Source organism: Melospiza melodia, chromosome 5, assembly GCF_035770615.1.
Source record: "Melospiza melodia melodia isolate bMelMel2 chromosome 5, bMelMel2.pri, whole genome shotgun sequence".
Classification (NCBI taxonomy): Eukaryota; Metazoa; Chordata; class Aves; order Passeriformes; family Passerellidae; genus Melospiza; species Melospiza melodia.
The window spans coordinates 71,432,816-71,456,343 of record NC_086198.1 but is presented as its reverse complement, the minus strand read 5'-3'; the positions used below and the strand labels follow the sequence as shown (position 1 = coordinate 71,456,343).

The 23,528-nt window shown below is 39.7% G+C and overlaps 1 long non-coding RNA gene across 1 annotated transcript; it reads right to left on the bottom strand.

Moving 5' to 3' along the window:
• Nucleotides 1-414: 414 nt before the first annotated feature.
• On the bottom strand, nucleotides 415-22,856 carry LOC134418687 (uncharacterized). Its single transcript, XR_010027844.1, has 7 exons — nucleotides 20,326-22,856; nucleotides 19,567-19,641; nucleotides 13,612-13,713; nucleotides 11,343-11,477; nucleotides 10,843-11,052; nucleotides 9,459-9,556; nucleotides 415-8,148 (listed from the first exon to the last, which is right to left on the bottom strand). It is a non-coding gene; the product is annotated as an uncharacterized LOC134418687 (long non-coding RNA).
• Between the last annotated feature and the right edge of the window lie 672 nt (nucleotides 22,857-23,528).

Sequence of the window (23,528 nt, the reverse complement as noted above, 5' to 3'; positions counted from 1 at the left end):
CACTCATATATTTTACTTCCATTCATCACCAATAATTGCCAGTTAAATTTAAATTGTTCACATTCTGGATGATAAAGTAAAAATGTCCTTAGTGGAAGTATTTGACTACTTATCAACTCAGGGGGAAAATTGGGCTATTTATGGAATGTTAATGTGCAGACCATCTGAAAAGAAAAGCACATATTAATCCTTAACATATTAAGATTTACACTGTTTTACAAAAATGTGTTAGGATTAAAAAGAAAAAAAATCTGCAAACAGAAATGACTACTAAATATGTAACATCTTTTCATGCTAAACTGATCACAAAAGAGAAAAAAAGTGATATAGCATAAGAGTTAACAATAACTGAAGAGACAAGTCTTTCAAACATAATTCCACAATAACTTTATTTTTAAAAGTTAGAGTTACACAATGAACAAAAATCAATTTGCAGTCAATACAAAACATGTGATGTGACCTGGAGATAAATAACTAAGTTATAAAGCTATAAACACTGAAAAGCTCTAAAGTGGAGCCAGGAGAAGAAAAAAGGGAAGCTCAAATTGCTTATTGTCACAGCATGGCTTTGATCATGCTGTGATCAGTCCAAACTTGGTATGATTTCTGTGACATAGATGAAGGAGAATGGCTGCAAGCCCAGAAACTGTTGGAGCTTGCTGACTGAAGTCCAAGGCCTTCTCCAGGCACCTCAAAGCTGGGTGCCCCTATTTAGGAGGTGCCTGCTCTATCAGTGAGTGGGATGTTCTCTAGTTGCTTTGGAGCAGCAGTAGAACCAGCCTAAATAAATTCTGCCTTCCAGATTACTGATTCTAATTATCCTAGAGCCAGCACTGCATTACTTGGAGCTGCACAGCTTCATCTGAGAGCTGGCTCACATTCAACCAACTTGACATTTGAAGATACAAAGCTGGCACCTGCTTGAAAACTCTAGGCAGATATACCAAGGGCCCAACTATACTCTTCTTTTCTCTCTGGCATCCATAAAACCTTAACATTTGTACCTGCATAAGGGAACATCTTACCCAGTGCTCTGTGCACTTGAGGGCATTCCCCTGAGATAGGACAGATCTGCTGAAAGTATTTAATCTAGACTTCCCTCATCCCAATGGTGTGACTGAACCTTTACATGCAAACCAACTTCTTTTCCCACTCCAGGCTTCTACCACATTATTGCAAGGGACACCATCCTATCCATTAAGTGAACCCTAAAAATGCCTGGATTTTCAATTCTGGATGTAAATTTATGCCTAGATGGTATTTGGTAGAATGCTGAAGGGGAAATTGCCCTTCAGATTGATCAGAAGCTGATCTGCCAAATCTAAGCATTGATAAACCAGGCAATACACAAGTGTAATAATCTAGATTGAGCTCCTCACTGATCTGAGCTGCCTTGAGTCAGTTTTGCAGTGCTGGGGTTGTGGCAGGAGCTCTTACAGACTTGCTTGCCACCCTTTACATATCAACTGTGTCTACCCTTGGCTATGTGCTTTTACTAATCAGCTTTCCTCTGTAGTACAGAGCAGGTCATATTCCTTTCCAATGGGAGGTACAGTAGCCTTATACAGGAGAAATGAGACCTTTAATGCCCACTGCTGGGTGTGACAATTTCATAGAAACATAGCAAGGTTTGGGTTGGAAGGGACCTGAAAGATCCCCTGGTTCCAACCCCCCTGTCATGGAAAGGGACACCTTCATCCAGACCAGGTTGCTCACAGCATCATCCAGCCTGGCTCAGATGCTTCCAGGGGTGATTCATCCACAACTCTGGGAAACCTGTTCAGTGCCTCACTACCCTCTGGGTAAAGAATTTCTTTCTAACAGTAATGTAAATATTCCCTCCTATAGTTTGAAGCTATTCCCTCTTGTTCCATCACCACATCCCCTTGCAAAAAGTCCCTCTCCAGCTCTGTTGTAGCCACTGTAGGTACTGGAAGGCTGCTATAGGGTCTCCCTAGAGACTTCTCTTCACTATGCTAAACAAACCCCAACTCTCCCAGCCTGTTCTCATAGAGGAAGAAGTATTCCAGTCCACTGGGCATCTTCATGGCCCTCCAGTGGACTCATTCCAGTAGGTCCATGACTTTCTTCTGTTAGGTGCTCCAGAGTTGAATGTGGAACTCCAGGTGGGGTGTCGTGAGAATGGAGTGGAGGAGCAGAATGAGTTCTCTTAACCTGCTGGCCACGCTGCTTTGGCTGTAGCCCAGGATATGGTTGGACTCCTGGGATCCAAGCATGCATTGCTGGCTCATGTCAAGTCTCTTGTCCCACACCCCAAGTATATTTCTCTGTAGCACTGCTCTTGATCCATTCTCCATCCAGTCTGTACTTGTGTTGGGGACTGCCCTGACCCAGGTGCCGGACCTCATACTTGGTCTGGAACACAGACTCACTTCTGAAAATTGTCAAGATTCCTCTGGATGGCATCCCTTGTGAGGGTGCACACCTGCTCTGTTGACTGTCAGTCTCCCCAGGATTTCAGGTACCACACGAGTAGGCCTGGTCAAGCAAAAAGGGGCTTGGGGGCTGTCCTCAAGGCACAATGCTGTGGTGACTGAGGATGCTCTTGAACTGCTGTGTTTACCTGACAGCCATCAGACATGTCTCCACAAAAGCTATCATTGAGAGGCACAATTATTGTGCAGCACAGCCTGGCACAGACATGCTGCCTGGCTGATATTCCTGTAGTGCCTCCTGAGCTGTGTGAGCACCTCTGCCTGATGCTGCCATGCCACATGCCACCTCACGGTCTCCACGGTGCATTCAATCCCCCAAAGCACAGGCTGCTTTAAAATAATTTGTATTTCTTTTTTTGACATGTTTCAAATTTATATCTACACTATATTTCACCAAAAAGACACAGCCAAAATATTCTTCTACTCTGTTTCCACTCTATTAATGCTGATTTTTTTCAGGGATGGTGAAGTCCACTGGCAATTTCCCATGGTAGGACAGTTTTACACTAGAAAAACTGATAGCAGAGCATGTGGAGTTTCCAAATTTAGTTTTTTAATTTAAACCAATAGGCCATGACAAGCAGTGAATTTCTTGAATGGTTATTGGAGACTGCAGGAGGCATTAAAAGGTACAAGATAGTAAGCCAAATGGTTTTTTAAGCACTCAAGCACTCAAGCTTCCAGTGAAGCTCAACTGGAAATTAATTACCTGGAGTGTGTTATTGCTGCTGTAACATGAAATTCAAGCATCAAAACAAAACAAGGCAAGCTGTATTTTAAATAACAAATAATATTGGAGAAATGCAAATTAGGAGATCATAAAGGCAAACATTCTGAAGAAGGCTTATTTATAATTTCAGACAGATCATAATTTTGATACTCTGAATCTTGAGAGAGAAAACTTGTGAGACTCTTTAAAGCTACACTGTGCACCCTGGTCATGGTTTTTAATGAGCATTGAAGAATAAAAATTGTTCCTGAATATAAAATATCCAGAAGCATTTAATTTTGAGGAAAAAAATTGAAAATAATGAGCTAGAATTTCACCCAGTCATGTATTTAGAAAATATATTTGGATTATTACTAATTATGTTCAAATTTTGCCCAAATTTCATGCATTTAATTCTGGCTACCATTACAATAAGGTAGAAGTCAGGGTAGTAACACTTCCAAAGTTTGCTGCTATACCCAAATTATTCTTTATCCAAGACGGTTGATCTCTTTAAAGTTCTTCCTCATTTCTAAACTCAGGTTAGGAGCTGCAAAGCCCCAAAGGCAGGTAAGCCCATTTTGGATCTAGACCCAAGCAGGTACTGGTGTCCCCACTGTGAAGTTGCCCAGCCTTCACAGTGATACAACTCATGCCCTGCAGCCGCCCTATTAGCACTCAAAAACTTTGCACTGTATTTTAGAAACTTACAACAGAAATCTCTAAAGCTGCTCTCATGTGAGAGCTGAAAGTTAGAGTTGAAGTTAAACTCAACCACACTACTGCTGTGGATGAGTAAGAAACCTAGAAGAGGAAGGGTCTGTGGCAGTTTCTCATTGGAGAGGGCAATGGATTTGAAGAAAAAAGTCTGCATCCACCAATGGCAGCCTCCTGCCTGGATTTTAGTAGAGTATTTAATTTACAGAGCACTTAATTTAACTATGTAAACTTACACTTAAAGAAAGAGATACAGCAACTGAATGGCATGATGAGTCAGGGAGCCAATGACCATCCCCATGAGGGGAATACTGAAAACTGGAAAAGAAACAAGGTGGGACAATGTGGGACACCTAAATGTTTCACTGAAGTACCAGAAAATTCCAGAGATGTTCTGGATATTGCAGGAATGTGTCCATTTCAGTCTTTTAAATTTTTCATTGAAGAGTAAGAGAGGGATTTTCTTTCAATTTTATTTTAACAGCAGAAAAGCTGTATAAAGGTAACAAGCATTAACAGGCCGGCAGAAAAGAAGCCTGAATATACTACACTCTGTTTTTTTCTTCCTTCCTCCATTCCCATTTTACTGCAGCCTTTTCAAAAGAAAACATTATTCACAACATTTTCCAAGCATGGATTTTGATGTGGAAAGCTATCCTTACCACAACAGCTTTCAATGCCCCTTTTGCTAGCTTAATTATATACTTGCCTTGGAAATCTCACCTGTTGCTCTTTTGACAGTGACTGGATGTGCCATTGACACGCTGTGAAAGTTTTACTCCTCTAGAATTGCAAGAACCTGGATATATCCATTACTTAACAAAGTGTTTGAATATCCAGGATAATGTTCAACTTAAAAATTTAAAGCTGACACAGTTTTGATGAGGTTTTTTTTTTCAAAGCATGCACTGTGCAGTATTAATTGTAGTCCCCTCTTGCACACACTTTCACAGCTGAAGGAAGATTGCTGTCACTGGGAGGCATGGTTGCCTTTCTGGCCCTGTGGCACAATGAAATCTCGGGTCTGGAGGCCTCCTGCTCATTGCACCTGATAAGTAATAAAGTAATTCACAGAGCAGAGAGATGAGCTGCAAAAGACACCCTGTCTTTTGAGCACTACTTATGTGTTGCAGCACCCCATCCTACCACACTGGCCTCATGTTGGCTTTAAAATCCTTCTGCTTCACAGCTGGCACCGGTTTGTGTAAGCCTTGAAAAGAAGGAAAGTTCATCCTCACCAGCCAAGGGTGAAGTGGCCGCACCAGCAGAGGTCCAGCATGGGGTGTGTTGATTAATGACCTTCCTTTGCATACTCAGGAGAAAATTCATATTTGGACAGGTACAAACAATTAACACTGATTTTGGTCCCCTGCAACTTCTTATGACCTGGAATCAGATCAGGGATTTTAGTGAGAAGGAGTAATCACTGTATATTTTAATATTCCTTTAGTAATTCTCCCTCACAAAAAAAAAATATAAGAGCAGTTTTTACTTCTTTTGTAGGAGTAATGCTAAAAGGTGCAGACAATAAAATGCTATTTTAGATGTACTTTAAATTATGTGAAAATAATGGTCTAGATAAAAAGGAATTGTGGATGGTATCTGAATAAAGGCCAACAACAATCTACACATTTACAGATTACACAGTTTAAACAAATCGACATGAATAAATCCTGAAATACATACGAGAATAAAATACTACTCAGATGTGCACATGCAAAAAGAGAAACAAGGAAAGGGACTGACAAGGTTTAGAGATACAAGGGCAGCTTAAAATATTCAATTTTTGCTGTCTCCAGTTTAGGAGAAATAAAAATTTTTCATTTAAATTCCTACCACTCTCAGATGGGCATCAAGATTTATATGCAGTCACCACATTTGGACTCCTCACAAGATCAGATTAGAACAAAAGAAATTAAACCTACTTTTCCTTCTAGAAAGTCTTTTTGTAATTTTCTAATGACAAAAAAGCATCAGTTTGGATAGGAAACTGAGAACTAAAATCAGAATACCTGGACTGGAAAAGGAGAATATCACTGACTGACCACATGTTCCAAAAGCAGTTCTAAGAAATCGATTGGTTTTTCAGTTGACTGTGGTGTGCAGTCATTGTTTGTAGTGTCAATATTCTCTTAGCTGAAGAGGGATCTGCAGCAAACTGACACCTGACTCTGGAGACAAATCTTTTTTCTCTTCAGCCAGTTTCTCTTTGCAATAATTAACAACTGTTACTACAGTAAATCCCTTTGGAATTCAAAATGTTCATCAAGAAAAACCCCAAAATCCTGGATACAGAAAAGACTTGACTTCTTGGAGCTCTAGCTTTCATTGTCCTCTCTTATTTGTTCCATGTGAAAACACAGAGATCTCGGTATAGTTAGGAGAAATGTGAAACTCAGTTTGTGGGAGAACAAAACAGTGATCTCAAGATAACTAAGCAGGCACATCAGCTACAGTCTCAGTTTATTTGTGTGTGAATCATGAGCCTGATGAATGCAAACTGTTGACTCCAAGTGTTCCCTGAGCAGTTCAGAGGTCTCTTTGATCACACAAATTAATATCAAGGGGGCCACTGACTATATTGGTTATAAGTTGTGCAGAATTTTCAAAACTGGGCAAGGGAAGACCTTTAACATCAGGAAAATAAAAGACAAATAGACTCACATGAAAAACAAAAGTCTTTCTCAAAGACTTTTTCCTCTACATTTTTACAATGTATTCAACATCCATCTCTTATTAAGCTATTTGAAGAATGACAAATTTAGAATAACACAGTATGGCAGAAGTGGGCCACAGCTTAATTAAAGATGCATGACCAGTGGGAACCATTTCTGTGTGAAAAGTCATTTTATTTCCAGGGTTCTGGATAAAGACAATTTTAATGAACATTTGGTTCACAAGCAGCTTAACTGATAGGTGGGCTGTGTCCAAAGACAGTAGATCCGTTAATTGAGACAGTAACAACCAATTTACTGCAAGTGATATTGTGAATACAGGCTAAAAAAACCAGATTCTGAAGGACCTAATGGTCCTCATCACGTCAACCAAGAGCATTTGCTTAAGCTGTGCATGAAAAGGTGTCAGTGCCCCAAACTCAACTTGGACCTAACAAGACCTGCCAAGAGGTTGCTCTGATACAGGAGTCTCAGTCTCTCTTCCTGCATCAATTTTCCTCTGCTTGGCACACTAGTACCAAGTGGAATTATATGTCAAATTATAGCCACCAGATTTAGCACAGCAATCCATATTTGCTCCCTCTTTTTGGCCCACTGCATGGAAAGCAAACAAAGTCACAACCTCCTCACCCCAGAATAACCTGGAGCAATGTCTTCCTGCACACAAGAAATGGCTGGATCCAGACAGCAGTGATAAGAATTTTTTTTATTACTGTCACAATTAAAAAAGGAAAAAATGGTAAACATCTTTGAAGTCTTTTTCTGTCTTTTCTCTCAGAGTTCACAGCATCTCACTACTCAGCGGCTAATTAGCATCATGTTGAAAAACAGTGCTGTGAGTCAGTGCCAAGTGACAGGGGAGGGGAGAGGGCTGGAGGCTGGTTCAAGCACACACACTCCTTCCTCTGCAGCCTGACCACAGGCACGGGGAAGGGAGGAACCTGACTAAGAGAAAGCATTGTGATTTCTGATTTACTGGCAAGCCACAGACGTGATAATGGCTCTCTCAGTGCTTCTCTCACATCTTTTGCAATACTTTTCAAGCAGGAATTTGGAACTGAAATAATTAAACAACATAATTAGACATTTATTTTAACTCTGTGGGCCAACGTGTTGGCTGAGGCTTTGCAAATGACGAAAACCACAGCTGCCATGTTCAGCTTTGGGAGCAGCTCAGCTGCACTATGTGTCATCAGTTCCCATCCTGCTCTCTTGTTTTAATTAGACTCTCTTGCAGGCAACAAATCAGACTGATATTCTTCCTAAATGCTGCAAGTGCCCAGAGCAAACTGTGAATACTAAGGGAAAAACAAAGAGACAAACTAGATGTTTGTGTTCTCATATATGAGATACAAGAACTTTACCAATACAGCCAAATCTATCAAAAGAGCCACGTTCAAAAGTGGCAAGCTTCTGTTGCAGTAGTGTTACCTCAGAGTTGGTAGGCAGAAATTCTTCTGGCAAAGAGGCTTTCCATGTGCTCAGGCTTGGATTATGTAAGGCCTCTGGCCCAGGTCCTACCTCCACTGTTCCTCCTCCAACATCTCTTCCCACCAAGGGGATAATGCCAGACTATTGCCTGTGGTAGTAGCTAGGAAAGAATAGATGTGGCAATAGGGATGTGTTGTCCATGCCTCTTTCCAGTCTGCTCAGCAAATGCCGCAACTCCTTTAATTTTAAAATCCTCCGTTGTCTCACTTTGTACCAAAACAAGGGATCAGATTGACTCCATTTAGTTAAAGTCAACGTGAGAAAATAATTTGCCCTTCTTTAGGTAGGAGCACAGGGCACTCCAAACTCTAGAATAGAAACATTCCCCTTTGCTTTATTCATCCCTCTTTCCCCCCTCAAAAAAAAATTCTCCCCTGAAGTTAGGGAGATGGGAAATCACCAACCATATGAAGTTTAACAAAGACAGGTGCTGGATTCTTTGCCTGGGATGGGGCAAGCCTGGATGTATGCATAGAGTGGGGAATGAGATTCTGGAGAGCAGGACCACTTACAGGGGGTCCTCATCAATGGGAAGATGAGTCAGCAGTGCCCTGGCAGCCAGGAGGGCCAAGCCTGTCCTGGGGTGCATCAGGCACAGCATCACCAGCCAGGCAAGGGAGGGGATTGTCCTGCTCTGCTCTGAGCTGGGGCAGCCTCACCTCAAGTCCTGTGTGCAGTTTTGGGCACGACCATTTGAGAAAGACAGAAAGATTAGATAGAAAGGGAGTGTCCAAAGAAGGGCTACAAATATGGTGAAGGGTCTGAAGAGAAAGCCTTATGAGGAGGTCACTTGGCTTGTTCAGCCTGGAGAAGAGAAGACTGAGGGGGCACCTCTTTGTGCTCTTCAACATCCTCACAAGGGCAAGTGGAGGGGCAGGCACCAATCTCTTTTCTCTGATGACCAGTGACAGCACCCGAGGGAATGGACTGAAGCTGTGTCAGGGGGGTTTACATTGGATTCTAGGAAAAGGTTTTTCATCCAAAGGCTTGTTGGAAGAAGCTTTTGGACAATGTTGTTGAGCACACAGTGTGATTCTTGAGGCTGTCCTGCGCAGGGCCAGGAGCTGGACTCAGTGATATTTGTGGGTCCCTTCCAATTCAGGATATTCTATGATTCTATGATTCTTATAAAATTAAAACACTGAATCTTTCTTCTTCAATATTTTCCTCTTCTTGAAGAAGAGCTTTTTGAATCTGTGACCTGTTTCCCATCACCTGTGCTTCCTCATATTGGCCAGTAACTGTATTGCCTGTACTGTAAGTCAAAGGACTTTGTGAATTGCTCACATTTTCCCCTCTCATGATCTGCATCTGCCCACACAGTTCCCAGGAGCACACACACAGCAAAGCATGTTGTGCAAAAGGGACCAAGTGGAGGAACAGCTGTAATAAATAGAAAAGAGCACTTACTGTGGAAGAAAAAGATGAAGCATGTCAGGGCCTTGGCACTGCATCTTGAGATGAATCTTAGCTCCCACAATTTCTCATCAGCTGCAGATGAGATGTTCCTATAATAGGAGGGAAAGGGAGGGGAAACTCACAGTGTCCCAAAGCCCCCCAAAACTTAAGAAGCCTATACTAGTATTATAATACTTGGTTAAATAGTAATGAAATGTTAGTACAGATGTTAGATGTAAATTTCAATATAGATGTTATGTATAGTTATATAGATCTATATATATATTTAGTAATCTATATATGCAATATAAATGTTGTCAAAGATTCAAACTACAAACCCCATGACTAACAGACAACTGAAAGGAATAAATCCAAATCTCAAACATGCAATTATTCCATGCCAGACAGCAGTATATATTTGTTATCACACTATCAAAGTATTCTGAGTGCTGTAGCAGCCACTTTTCCTCAGAAAAAAAGAGTTCCAGACATGATGTGAGAAAAAAATCCATTTTAGCAGGTTTCATTCTTTGAAAGAGTTGGGGGACTCTAATCTCTAATGTTTCTAAATTGGCTGAGACATAAAAAGCAGCTTCCACTTTTTTAACTATTTAAATTTAAAAAAAATATATTCCCAAAGAAAATTATTTTAAGCCATTCTCAGATCAGCAGACCATTCTACATAAAATCTGAGCTACTGGTACACTGCATGAGCCGTACAGTAACAAGTTAATTACTGAACAAACTACACCTTTGAAGGATGATTACAACTGAGGCCCTGAGCATGCACAGAGAAAGATCCTATAATCTGAAATTATCTTGATTGGGAAAAACAGTGGAGAAGTTGCTTTTCTCCTAATGTTGTGGAGGTAAACTGTTTTACTGAGGCAGGAATACACTGTGACAGGGAAATTGGGAAAAAAAAATCTAGTGAAGACTCTTTCTGGAATGTCAATATCTGGGTTTTGAAAATATGGCACTCACATTCATAGTCATTATCATGTAAGTAATACAAATTTCATGATCCTAGTTCTGAGATATATGTATTCTAATATAATTCTAAAAGAATGTAAAAGGTTGAATAACAAAATCATCAGAGCTGTGACTGCGTGAATCCACAGATGACAAATTCACAATTCTGGGCATCATCTGATTTTCTTAAGTGAGGGCATGTGAAAAAAATACCCAATTGTTGGGATGGGTTGAGGGAACTGAGGGAATAAACACTGCTAGAATAATTGCCTGTTGACATATTGAAAGGCATGTACATGTTTGCCAAGGCAGGCAGCTCCTAGGGATTATGCTTTTCTCTGAAAAGCTATCAGCCTGCAGCATATATCTGAGTTTACTAAAAGAGGTTTAAGAAAATATGTTGAATTGCAAACAAAAATAGTACCAAGTGCAGGCACAGCTCAAACAGCTGCATTGCAGTAGATGTTTGCTTTGAACATCGTGACAGAACGGCATTCAACAAAACTATCCAGTGCGTGCGCTCAGAAAGGATGCCAGGATGTTGCCAGCTCTTGTACTCCCACTTACTGGGATGACAAAGCCATGAGCACAATTGTCAGGCGAAAAGAAGAAATGAAGAACTGTGCCGAGGTGCCTGGAACAAAGGAACATAAAGATTTCTGTGATCATCTTACGTGTCAGCAGACTATAAGGGGAGAAGAGGCACAGGGAAGAGTGAATGAACAGACTGATGAGAGCACTAGACACACACTGAAAGATAAAGGATTGGCACTGCAGAGAGGAAAATCTCTGCACAGTACTGAAAAGAAAGGCTGAGCAATAGATTATAAAAGAATGTAGAAAAACTAAATAATATTTAAAAATAAACTTTGAAAAGCTCGACAGGTCTTTGGGTCAAAGTCTATATCCTCCTGTATACCTTACCAAATATGACCGAGGCAGGGTCCCTGGCGCTGCAGCTACATGGCAGACATGGGTGTTAAAGCAATTGTGTTCCTCAGGGCCCCAGGATCTGTCAAATCTCTTGCCAGATATCCCTCTCTAATGAAGCAAAGTGTGCTGAAAAAGATTACAATGAATCCATTTGGTTGGCTGCTTTTAAGTGAATGATAGGAGCTCAGGTTAACAGCTCTTTACATGTTAAAAATTATCTGAGCTAACGGCTACATGCTAAATAGAAGAGGTAGGCAGGCTCCACAGCAGGACTTATCCAACCCAGTTTTTTCCCCAAAAAATTGCATTCAGGAGCCTTCAAACTGTGAAAGCACTCAAATCCCTTTGAAAACACCCAAAATCCTCGCTGACAGCCTTCTACCCTTCTGCATGTCTGCTTCAGCCTGCCTAATTCAGCATCTAGCTCCCACCCAAGTCTCAAGAGGATGCCAAATTACTCATTCATCCACCAAAGTCTTAAACAGAGACTGTTTGAACAGGTTTCATAATGCCCATAATTCACTCGGGACAAGACACTCTGTGAATACTACTTGCATTGAACTAGTGCAATTACACAGCTTCTCATTCAGAATTGGTGAATATACAAACAAAAATGCCTGTACATTCAAGTCTAAGTCTGTATGTCTCTATCATTTATTGAATACAGCCTTTAAGCTAATTTAAAAATGAAAAATATCATGTTCCCATTTGTTGATTTTTTTAAATCTTATGTGATTTGTTTATGTTTATTTTTTTTTAATACTACATGATTTTTTTTTTCTTGGAAGGATAGTAATGAAAAAAGCTGATTTTAATTGAGAGCTGGGTTGTTTTGGAGTTCAACATCCTTATTTTCTTTTTTAGAGATTCTGAATTCTCATCTATTTTTTATGGACCCATTAGCTTCTTAAAGCTTAATGGACCTATTTTCTCATTTTCTTACCTTCTTACTCTTCTCCACTTAGTTAATCTAACACCTGATTAGTGTCAGCCAAAACAATTCATTATTCTTCTTATAATTTATATGTTGATTTTAATGGTTTCCTCAATACTCTTGCAAATGTCTCCTTTATTTTTTACCTGCCTCTAGTTTTGCATGAAGCTACTTTGCTTGCTTCTTTTTCCACTAAGCTGTCACATCATCCTTAATCATGCTTTCTCCATTATCATCACCCACAAGTTTTGACTCAGAAATCAAAGATCTTCTGTTAAATAGACTGTTATTTCAATCCCTGATGGGTAGACACTTCATTCTCATGACTTTACTCATGCATTTGTATAACCCTCTATTATTATTGTTATATTGTTTCTGTGTAATATTTCTCCATCCTAATACTATTTTTATATAATAAATGCCATTATCTCCTCTTTATTTACTGAGCAAAGGCCCTTTGTTTTAACTCTGTGTTTGAGGTTGACAGTAATTTTCTTTACCCTACTCATTTTCTGATCTCTAAGGCATTTAACTCAAATCTTGTCTTTTTTTGACTGCTTGAAGGCAATCTAATTCTTCCCAAAAACCTGAGAAGTTTACTAATTTAGAAAGATACAGAGTTATTTTGTACAATATTTGAATCACAAATTTCCTGATCTTTTCTGTCTTTCCTTAAGTAAATTCCATACACCGCATTCAAATCAGTTTCTGAGCTTCTTATTTCCATTTGTCTTCAGCTCAGTTTCCTTCATTCATTGTATCTCATAGTTTATTCTGAGAATTGGACATCTTAATTATAGACCTACTTTTGTTTTCACAAAATTCAAAGAGAACTGAAACATGTCAGTTTCATCTCAGGATGTTTTGTATTATCAGAACTTTTTTCACATTTCCAGTGCTTACCACACTATCTCTTGATACAAATTTATGTTCAACCATATGTTCAACAGTGAATTATAATATTAGAAAACAGAGGGAAGCCTGAACAGAAGAACATGTGACTACAGACAACCATCTATGTAGTAAACTCCACCTTCATTGGCAATTAAGATCTAACACCTAATCCTAAATATTTGCACCAATAAATATATTTCCAAGAGTATATGATACTAATGCACCCAATCTCTTCTTGTCCCTTATCCCACTGCACAGTGATACCAGTAGTGATGACAGCAGTAGTAATCAACAGTAACAACAGCTGTGACTCCAGTCCTTCACAGCTACCTTTCTTTAAGCCAACAGGGTGCAGGTTTGCTCCTCATTCTGAAGCATTCATTTTACTGATATTCCACTTTTTACCGTCACACATGGCTTCAATTAATTCACCTGCAGCTTTTGCTTCTTTGACATCACATCTGCTTCATACCACAGCCCATTCCGTCATTGCGCTGCTGAAATATTTATTCAGAAAGTTGTGCAGGTGGAGGGCTGGCAAAAAGAGAAGAACAGGACCTTTTAGCTGCACCATCAGAAAATAAGGTAGGACATAACTGGAATTGCCTAGGTGAAACACAGTTTGGATCTCACCACTTGCCTCTACATTCTACATACTAATTCAACATGGTAAAGCTGAGCTGCGGCACAGTCAAAAACTAAAAGCAATTTTGAGAACGCCATAGTCTAAGAGAAGCTTTTGTAAAAGCTATATTTTTATTTTTTAAAAATTTGTATTTTGGTCATTTTATGTACAAATGTAGCCTCTTTATTTTTACCCAAGAAAAATGAATATATGGACCAAGAGTCTGAATGGAATTAGGAAAAAAAACTATGAAGACAAACTGTCAGTCACCAAATTACTCTATGTGACAAAGACTGTTGCAGAAAACCTTTTAACAAAGATGTAAACTCTTAAGAAACACAAGGAGTTATATTCACAAAAATATGAATCAAAATAATAATTTTTAAAACCCACACTTGATTTTTTTTTTTTTTTTTTTTTACTGAAGGAAGGAAATGCAGCTTATTTTTCTTGAAATATGGACCATAAGAGATCAGCTAATCTAGACACATAGTCAAGGCAGGACTGACAGTATTGAAACATTTCTGATACAGGATTTTTAAAAAGAAAAAGCAATAAGAAAAAACCCCATAGACACTCCTGTGCTTGAATACATTAGCAGCCTTTACCCAATGTCAAAGATTTTTCCCAATGCCAAAGGTATCTCTCCTTGCTTGAGTGCCAACCCATAAGTTTGAGCTGCTGGACAAACTGCAGAAGACTAAAGGGTAATCTTCTACAGACAGGTAATTAAGAGAGCACATAAAGTCAGCAACATGAAAACATAATTAAAATCACTGAAACACAGAGTGGAGTTGAATAAGTGCAGTGGGACACAGTATTGTCTCACATGAATGTCTCTGTTTTGCCCCAGACACAGAGACACTGACCATCTTCTCAGTTTCAAGGCCTGACATAAAAAAATTTCTAGCAAAAACCACTCACTGGTGGACATGGGTCAGCGAGCACTGGGCTGTTTGATACCACCAGCAGAGAGCCATGAATCCCATAAAAGCTGATAAATCTAAAGGGGTACAGGAATTTAGGTCAGAGCAAGAATCAATTTTCAGTTCTGCCCTGCAAGTAAATACATCTCCAGTGATGCTACTACCTTCACATTTCAAGTTTTCATCAGGTGTATTACTTCACTTAATTGTTCTTAGCTGTTTAAAGGCCTCCAATAGGGATGTTTCACAAGGATTGTCTATACCAGCAATTGCCATTCCTGATATGAAGAAAGGTATAAAGCTTCTTTTCCTGTACTAGCTTGAAGTCAAGAGCATTTAGGGTTTGCTTTTTTTATCCCATACAATTTCCTGTTTGAGGATCATAGAAACTATTAACTTTATGTAATTGTTTCCTTAAATTGCTGTTTTCAATTTGCATAATGTATCATTTAAGTAAAGGTAAAGAAGCATTTCATCTTGATAATTTCTGCCACAGCTGAGATTGCAAAATTGCTTCTTGTTAGAAGGAAATTTTTAAAAAGTGCAATCACTGCAACTTTCCAGATGGCATCTAACATATTTTTCAGTCTGCTTCAATAGTATGTTATAGATATGCTTGCTATTCAGCTCGAGCTAGGAAACATTTTCTCTAGCTGAGGTAGGTCTTTTTGCCCCACGTTTTCATATTCTGTCACATTCCTTGATAATTTCCTGATTTATTAGTTCCATAGCTCTAAACATTTTCTTGTCTACAAAAAATTCTCTTCAAGCTGGACTTACCAAGACACTCTATTTCTCCACTAGTAATTTCTTTGCTATTAAATCTGATTAATTCTTTTCTACAGCCTTATCTAAGAATGCCATAATTTAGTCAAAATGCCATTCTACATTTATCAGTAACTTCTCCTAACTTCAATTCTCTTCTATTATTAATAGCAAGAACTGATACATGCTGTACCCTATACCTCAGCTATACCCAGAAGTCGAAATCCTCAAAACATAAAACTTCCTCATGCCTGACACTTCTCTGGAATTAGCCTTTAAATATAGTGTTTCTGGAAATATCAAAGTCATTGTATTGAATAGTTCTGTGAAGGTCAAAATCTGTCAATTGATCTATAAATATGTATTGTTTGTACACATTTACCCACATTCACCTGAGCTTTTGACTCAGCCAAGCATATGAGTCTTATACTTCTGTAAAGTCACTACTTACATGCCTAAACTTTGGCTCAGTGCGGCAATACCAGCACAGACATTCGACTATTTAAATAAATTTAAATTTAAAAAAAAAATCATTCCTTTATAGGTGATAAACAACATATATATCATGGTGACTTAAACAATCCTATTGCTTAAGACTGCAAATCAGACTCAGTGCCTGCCAGAGAGAAAAAAAAAAAAAACAGAGTTAGCCTCAAGCTCTTCACCTGGGTCAGGAATCATTCCTGTGCACCTGAACTCTCCCATTCTCCCTTTGCACTTCAAGGCAAGCAGGGTACAGATTCTTGTTGTATCTGCAGTACAGGGTCACAGGCCTGTGCAGATAGGCAGCAAAGTAAAACAAGATTTGTCCTTGATTCAATCATCTTCCTTTTCATACATTTAGAATGCTGTATTTCTCTATCTCTCTACCACTTGCAAGTCTGCAAGCTGATGCAACCCCTCACTTGAAATTCTTTCATTAGATCAAGAGCATTAAAATGGGGCATGCATATCCCTACTTGGTTGCTATATTAATCTGTCTTCTTCCATCAGAACTGGACAAAATTTCCAAGTTTTTCATTAAAAAATTGAAAATCTTTGTTTTGTTGACTTGAAAACTTAGATGTTTTAAGGATTTCTTTTTCAATCACTCTTGTTTTCAGGCTTAATTTTAACACCAAAGAAAACAAAAATCTATGGTAATGTCATCTTTCATGACATCTTTCTTGGTCAAAGTAAGCTCTATGACACATTTCAGCTTCAAAGAACTCCAGTGTTTCCTTTATGTTTAATGATTATGACATGGACTCAAGTGATCTGCAAGATCTGCAAGAAGGCAGCAAAATCAGCCACCAGCACACAAGAGTCAGAACAGATTATTGTCAGACCTGAAAGACTACAAAGAGTGCAGAGTTTATCTAGATTATGTGCACATCAGGCACGTGGTTAATGATTCACGAGGCTATCAGCATTTTTTAGTCTGGGTGGAAAATGCTGTGGGATGTCTCAAGTGAATTGTTGGTGTAGCACTGATTGGATGCAGTCAGAGACTGTGGAGTTCACATGTGGCAGCACCAGCAAGATCATCTGAGATGTCTGAAATATTAAATAGCTTCATCTCAAACTGAAGGACTGTGTTAGGCTTATTTCCTTGAAAATTAAAAGCATTTGTAAAGAACCAAATTGTAATAATACATGCAATTTTATTTTGAAAGATAGGTACTAATGGTGCACAATGCCAGTAATGGTAGCTTAATTTGGCTTCCAGCAAAGATTATTATAACCCTGTGAGGTATTTCTCTGCAAGGGCTTTTAAAAATTTTACTTCCAACAAAAAAGTTTGCTGCATCCCTCCATAGTCCTTTAAGGAGCACAAGAAGTCTTTTCTACCCTGCTGCAGCCTGGTGCACCTATACTATGAGGTTAAACCAGGACTGTGCCTGCTGCTTAGGCCAGCTGGCACTGAGTGATGAGTGATCTCATTTTCTCCTTTTGCCCTCCAGTGAGGACAACTATGTATTGAGTAAACTCCCATCAGGAACTCCCACTTGTGTCCAGAAACCACTTGACTAGCTGATGCAAACCAAAACTAGCTAGGTGCTTACCTTCTAGCATGGAGATAGTCAAGAAGAAACAAAATGAAAAATTAAATAAAATTATGTCTTTCACACAATCGTCAAGGTTGGAAGACACCTTCAAGATATTCTAGTCCAACTCTCATCCCAGCACCACCATAATCACCACTAAACCACAATCCAGGCGTCACATTCAGATGCCTCTGGAGCCGCTCCAGTTACAGTGACTCCACCACCTACCTGGGGAGCTTACTTCAATGTTCAGCCACTCTTTTAATGAAAAAAATGTTTTAATATCTAATCTGAACCTCCCCTAGAGCAACTTAGCCTCATTTCCTCCTGTATTTTCATTTGAGACATGGCAAAAAAGACCAATCCCCACCTCACTACAACCTCCTGTCAGGTAGCTCCCTCAGCCACTCCTCACAGGATTGTGCTCCAGACCCTGCACCAGCTCCATTGCCCATCTTCAGACTCACTCCAGCACCTCAATGTCTTTTATGAAGGGAAGACCCCAGAACTGAACACAGAACTTGAGGTGTGGCCTCGCCAGAGCCAGGTACACAGGAGCAACCTCTTCTGTGGCCAAACTACTTCTAATACAGGCCAGGGTGCCATTGGCCTTCTTGGACACCTGGGCACATCTGGCTCATGTTCAGCCACTGTCAACCAGCATCTCCTGGTCCTTCTCACTTGGGCAGCTTTCCAGCCACTCTTCCCCCAGCCTGTAGCACTGCCTGGGGTTGGTGTGACCCAGCTGCTGGATTCAGCACTTGGCCAACATCATGCAATTGGCCTTGGCCCATGGATTCAGCCTTTCCAGACCCTCTGCAGAGCCTTTGTGCCCTCCAGCAGATCAACGCCCCCACCCAATTTGGTGTTGTTTGTGAACTTACTGAGAATGTTCTCAATCCCCTCATCCAAATCATCACTAAAGATACCCAACAGAACCAGCCAAAACACTGATCCCTGAGGAGCACTGCTAGCAACCAGTTGCTGGCTGGAGGTAACATCATTCACCACCATCTCTGGGCCCAGCAATCCAGTCAGCTTTTCACACAGTGAGGAGTTTCACTGTCCAAGCTCAGGACTGCAGAGTCTAGCTACTGCACTGGGGGATGCTGTTGGAGAATTTTGCTCAGAAATGGCTTATAGAGTTTTGTTCAGACATGCCATAATCATATACAGCTGATGTAAAAGTAAAAGGCAGCTGTGAGGACCAAATTCTCGCAGCCTGTTTCTGTAAACAGCTAAGTTCTCAGGCAGTCTTCTCATAACAGGTAAACATTCTGTCCTTGGCTGTTTTGGGAACAGACATGAAGGTTTTGAGAACCTTTCATATCAGGGTGAGAACACAAATCTTGGTTTCAATAACAAACCACAGGTATTGAAAACAAAAGGAGGGGTTGGTGTGTAATCTATGACCTATGATGAGCTCGGATTTTGCAATATGTATGATCTTAATTAACACTGTTATAAAATATGCCTGCTGAATCAATAAATCAGAGTTCGATGCTCATCAATCAGATGGTCGTCTCCCTTCGCTATCAACAGGATGCCAGCAAAGGCTTCCAAATTAATATATAAGTGAGGTTTTTTCTCTTCTACAGCAGGTATCTGAGAGGTTTGTCTAGTTGTCTAAACAATTTATTAATAAAGTGCTTTGTGACAAAATTAACATAAACAAATTGTTCTTGCATTTATTCATAACTCAGAAAACTCCTCATAAATTTTATTTACTTCACAGACAATTTCACTCTGATTAACTAGAGCATCCTTCTTCAGGAGAGCACTTGAGCATGTCCTCAAGTTCCACTGAATCCAATTATTAGGTTAGTTGAGGGAATCAGTTACAAAGAGAGATTGGGGTGGAGCACTGGACAAAGAAAAGCAGGAACTAAATAGCCAAGAAGGACAGAAACAGAATATGGGACAAAGCCTAAACAAAAACCAAACAAACCAAAACCAAACAAAGAAAAGGGCCAAAAACCCAGGACTTGAGATTAAATCTGGTGGCCTTGTGCCACTGTACTTCAGCTGTTGTTGGAATCTGTACCTCATTCTCCAGCAGTTTCAGCACACACAGTAGAAAATGTCTTCTTTACTTCTCTTGTGAGTTTCTTCATGACTCCTGCAAAATTCTTTATTTTATACAACTTTCCCTACAAAATTCTTCAAATAAACATGTTAGTAGCATAGCACAAAGACATTTGTAACCTGAATTAAGTACTTGTGATTTCATCCAAGTTTAAAGACATTAATGTAATATGTATTTACTAATTAGTGAAAAAACCTAAATAATGGTTACAGACAAATGAAACAGCAATGCATTTGCAAGGACAAAATGACTATTCATGGGGAAAAATCCATGACAATGAATTAAGCACATGATTAAGTAATGATTTGGTTGATTTGCTCCATTTAGCATACCCTGCTACTATGATAACAGAAGAGATGCTATATAATTTACTCAATTAATTTGTCTTTCATGTGAATAAAGAAACAATAAATCAAGGGCTGTGACACAAAAAAATGCTCAGGCTCATTCCCTCTGCTCTCACTTTAAGCCCCTGTAACCTGTCCCTGCCACAGGTAATTTCTTCCCATGATTGAACAACCAGACCAGAGCATGTGCAGGGAGAGAGGCTAGATAATTAACCAAAGACCTATTTTGGAGTTCAGCAAACGTTCCTACATGACCAAACTTAAACGTTTTTTCAAGACTTGCATGGCATACTTGTTTAAGAAAAAGACATAAAAATAATGACCCCATTGAGAACAAATTTTTATATTGTTCAAATTATGCCAATATTACCTGAGAATAGAGTTATCTTTTCCTCCCATCTGTTGTCCAGCTTTACTTCCCTGTTACCTGCCTTTCTCTCCTCTTCCTCCCCGTTCCTAGGAAAAAAATGGAGGAAGAAAGGCCTTTGCTATGGTATCAGTATGACATGGCATCTGCTTGGGTTTAAGTTCAGACTTTTACTATAGGTGTGGATGCTGGATTTTAGTGGGAGGAACCAGCACATAAAGTGTTGTGCTGGTTTTATTCCATGGTTTGCAAGGTTCAAAGGAGAAGCTGTTGGTTTTCCTCCTCTGGGATCCCTGACTCCTTATGTTTATTTGAGAGTTAGGATGTCTCAGAAAGGGATTTCAAAGATTAGGATGCTAAAGAGGGACTGTCTGGAGGTGGCTCAAAGGAAAACTGAGAACACAGTATATCCTAATCTTTCTTCAACCACTTCTTTGGGCTTCACGCAGGTTTACAGTGAGATATGTTTTCTCCAGGCTAAAAACTCTGGGTGGGTTGCTGCTAACAGCATTTTTTTTCCCCAGGAAACTCTGCAGGTCTCATGTTTCTAGCACACCTTCTCAATTTTTCTCTCTGATGAGAGCATACTTCTTCCTTTCTGGTAGCATTTATATGCACTGGTTTTGCATTCCAGCAGAGAGAGCACTCAATGCCTAAGCACTTAAAAGGCATATCCAGCACAGGAACAAAAATTTTCATATGTAAGTTTTGATGTGCCTACTTACCCAGTTTTGCCCACAGACACTTCAGAGAGAGAACTGAGCAATCCATTAGAGATTACCTCTTTCCAGACCTTTCTCAGCATGTAGACACATGCTTTTTTAACAAATTTCAGAATATACTAGAACAACTTCCCTGCTCATCACCTTTGTAGTATCAAAGTCGTGGCTATTTATTTTCATGTGATTCTATTCACATCCCAGAGAAGACTAATGGCTTGTATTTTAGAATGCATCTTATTGACAACAATGTTTGGAAATAAGGGCAAGATAAAACATGCATCATGTTTTGATTGAAAAAGACCTGACAGGTGGCATGATATGTAGGTGGCCACCAGTTTGATAACTAAATATCTTCAGAAGCAACAATATTGGTATCTTAGCTAAAATTATTAAAGCCCAAGATATTGTTAGGATCCTAGGCTCTTAAAATTACAGGAAAAGATGCTTCCAGTTAGAAAAATTAAGCAGATTGAACAATTACCCTCCTTGTGTTGTTACATTCATAAACAGTTACAATGTTTTCTTGAATTCAGGGATAGAATTCACCGCATTTGCTCTCCAAAGTGGCATTTTTTGTAATCTTATATGATAAGTTTAAAACACAGTAAAAGGGCCTTAAAATAATGCCAGCTGTGCCAGTTCCCAGGCACAGCTTGGAGCCACGCAGAGAGAATGGAAACACATCTCAAATGCCTCTGTGTATAAACACCTCTGGGACCCCAGGGAATCTGGCAGGGCTCTGCTTCTGCATTCCTAAGGCATCCCAGTTTCTCGACCTTCAGCTGTCCATGTACAAAGCAGAGCTTACACACACACAGTCACCAAAGCACTGCTGTGCTTTATAGCTCACAATGAATCACATAGCACAGATGCAGTGCTGTTAGAGGAGCTGGAGGTTTAGAAAAAACACAAGTACAACTTCCAGCCTGAACTGACAGATGTAATCCATTTCCATAAAAGCAAAGACTGTTATTAAGGAGGATAAATAGAGGAATCAAAGTCAAATGCATGGTAAAAAAAGAGGCTGGTATATTGCAGTAGCAAAAACAATTCAGATAGGCCCAGACTTGTGCAAATAATCAGGCCTGTTTAACTTCCAGCTGGACACCTCTACCCTTACAAATTATCTCTTTGAGCCCCATATCAACAGCACTATAACACCTAGTCACACCTAGTCATAAAGCTGCTGTGGAATTCCAAGGATGGTGGTGTCCCTGGGAAAAAATAGCCTTCCTATTGCTGGAATTGTGTCCATACAACCCACAGAGCATTTGGGCCTCTTCAGCTGAGTCCAGTTCCCTTCAGGGCCAAATCAGAAGGCATTCTAAAACATCCATTCCATCTCTATGTACATGACCTAGTGCTAAGGCTTCCTGGAGGTATAGGTTCCTTAAACAAGGGGTCCAGAAACACTGTGAAAAACATGCAGGAAGTTATCATCTCCTGAAGCAGCAATGGAACCATACATCTCTTTTATCTTCAGATCCTGGACAGACTCCTGAAGCAAAATACCTTCTACTATGCTTCAAGGGATCCCACAGGTCCTTTCCTTTGCTATAATGGCCCACTGGCTGTGGTTACACACAGGTTACACACAGAGGTTTTTTATCTCAGCTGGGAGCTGACACCTATATACATGTTGTAAAACAGGCAGAAGACATTCGATGTCGTTTATGGGCAAGTGCTCTAATCATTAGCCTTGTAAAGGAAGGATGTAACAACACCTCCATCTGCAATCATTAAAAGAAAAAATCAACAAAACAAAACAAAACAAAAAACCAAACGAAAACCACCAAACACCAAAAAAAAAAAAAAAAACCCAGTAGATAAAACACCAGGGAGCTCCGAGTTTTTTGTGTCATTTTGGCAGGCTCTCCCATGCTGTGAACGACACTTCAGAGTAGCTTTTTATTCAGCTTCTTGTTATCTGAAAAAGAAAACACTTCAATGCATTTTTTAATGAATTTCCTCTAGTTTGAAATGAAATTTTCTCAGTTGAGAAAGTAAAAATCTCCACAGAACAAACAGAAAATGTCATTTAAGAAAAATAGCCAAAATTGCAATAATACAGTGAGTACATCTGGACACACTGCCCGTCCTAGAATGCCTTTGGCAATTTGCCCCAATAGCTTCACACCTCCTAGGTCTCCAGCAAGTTTCCTTTCACACTATCCATCAGAGCTGACACATAAATTCCATCCAAAGGCTTTCATCAGCATTAAAGCACTTCAGCAATACAGGTACGTTCTCTATTCCTCTTAGAGACCCTCCAGCACATCTGAAAAACAAGCCTTTGATCTATAATTTCTCTAAATTTTGCTGGCTTAATCACATCAACTCACACCTTCATCTTCCCTCCCCTAACAGCATGAGGGTGCTACCAGCTCCTTCCTGCACTCAGACTGGGACTACCCTCCACCTTGTATTTGGAATTTTTCTTCCAGGCTCACTTGGCTGTGCTGAAGTTGATGCAACTTCTGTCTC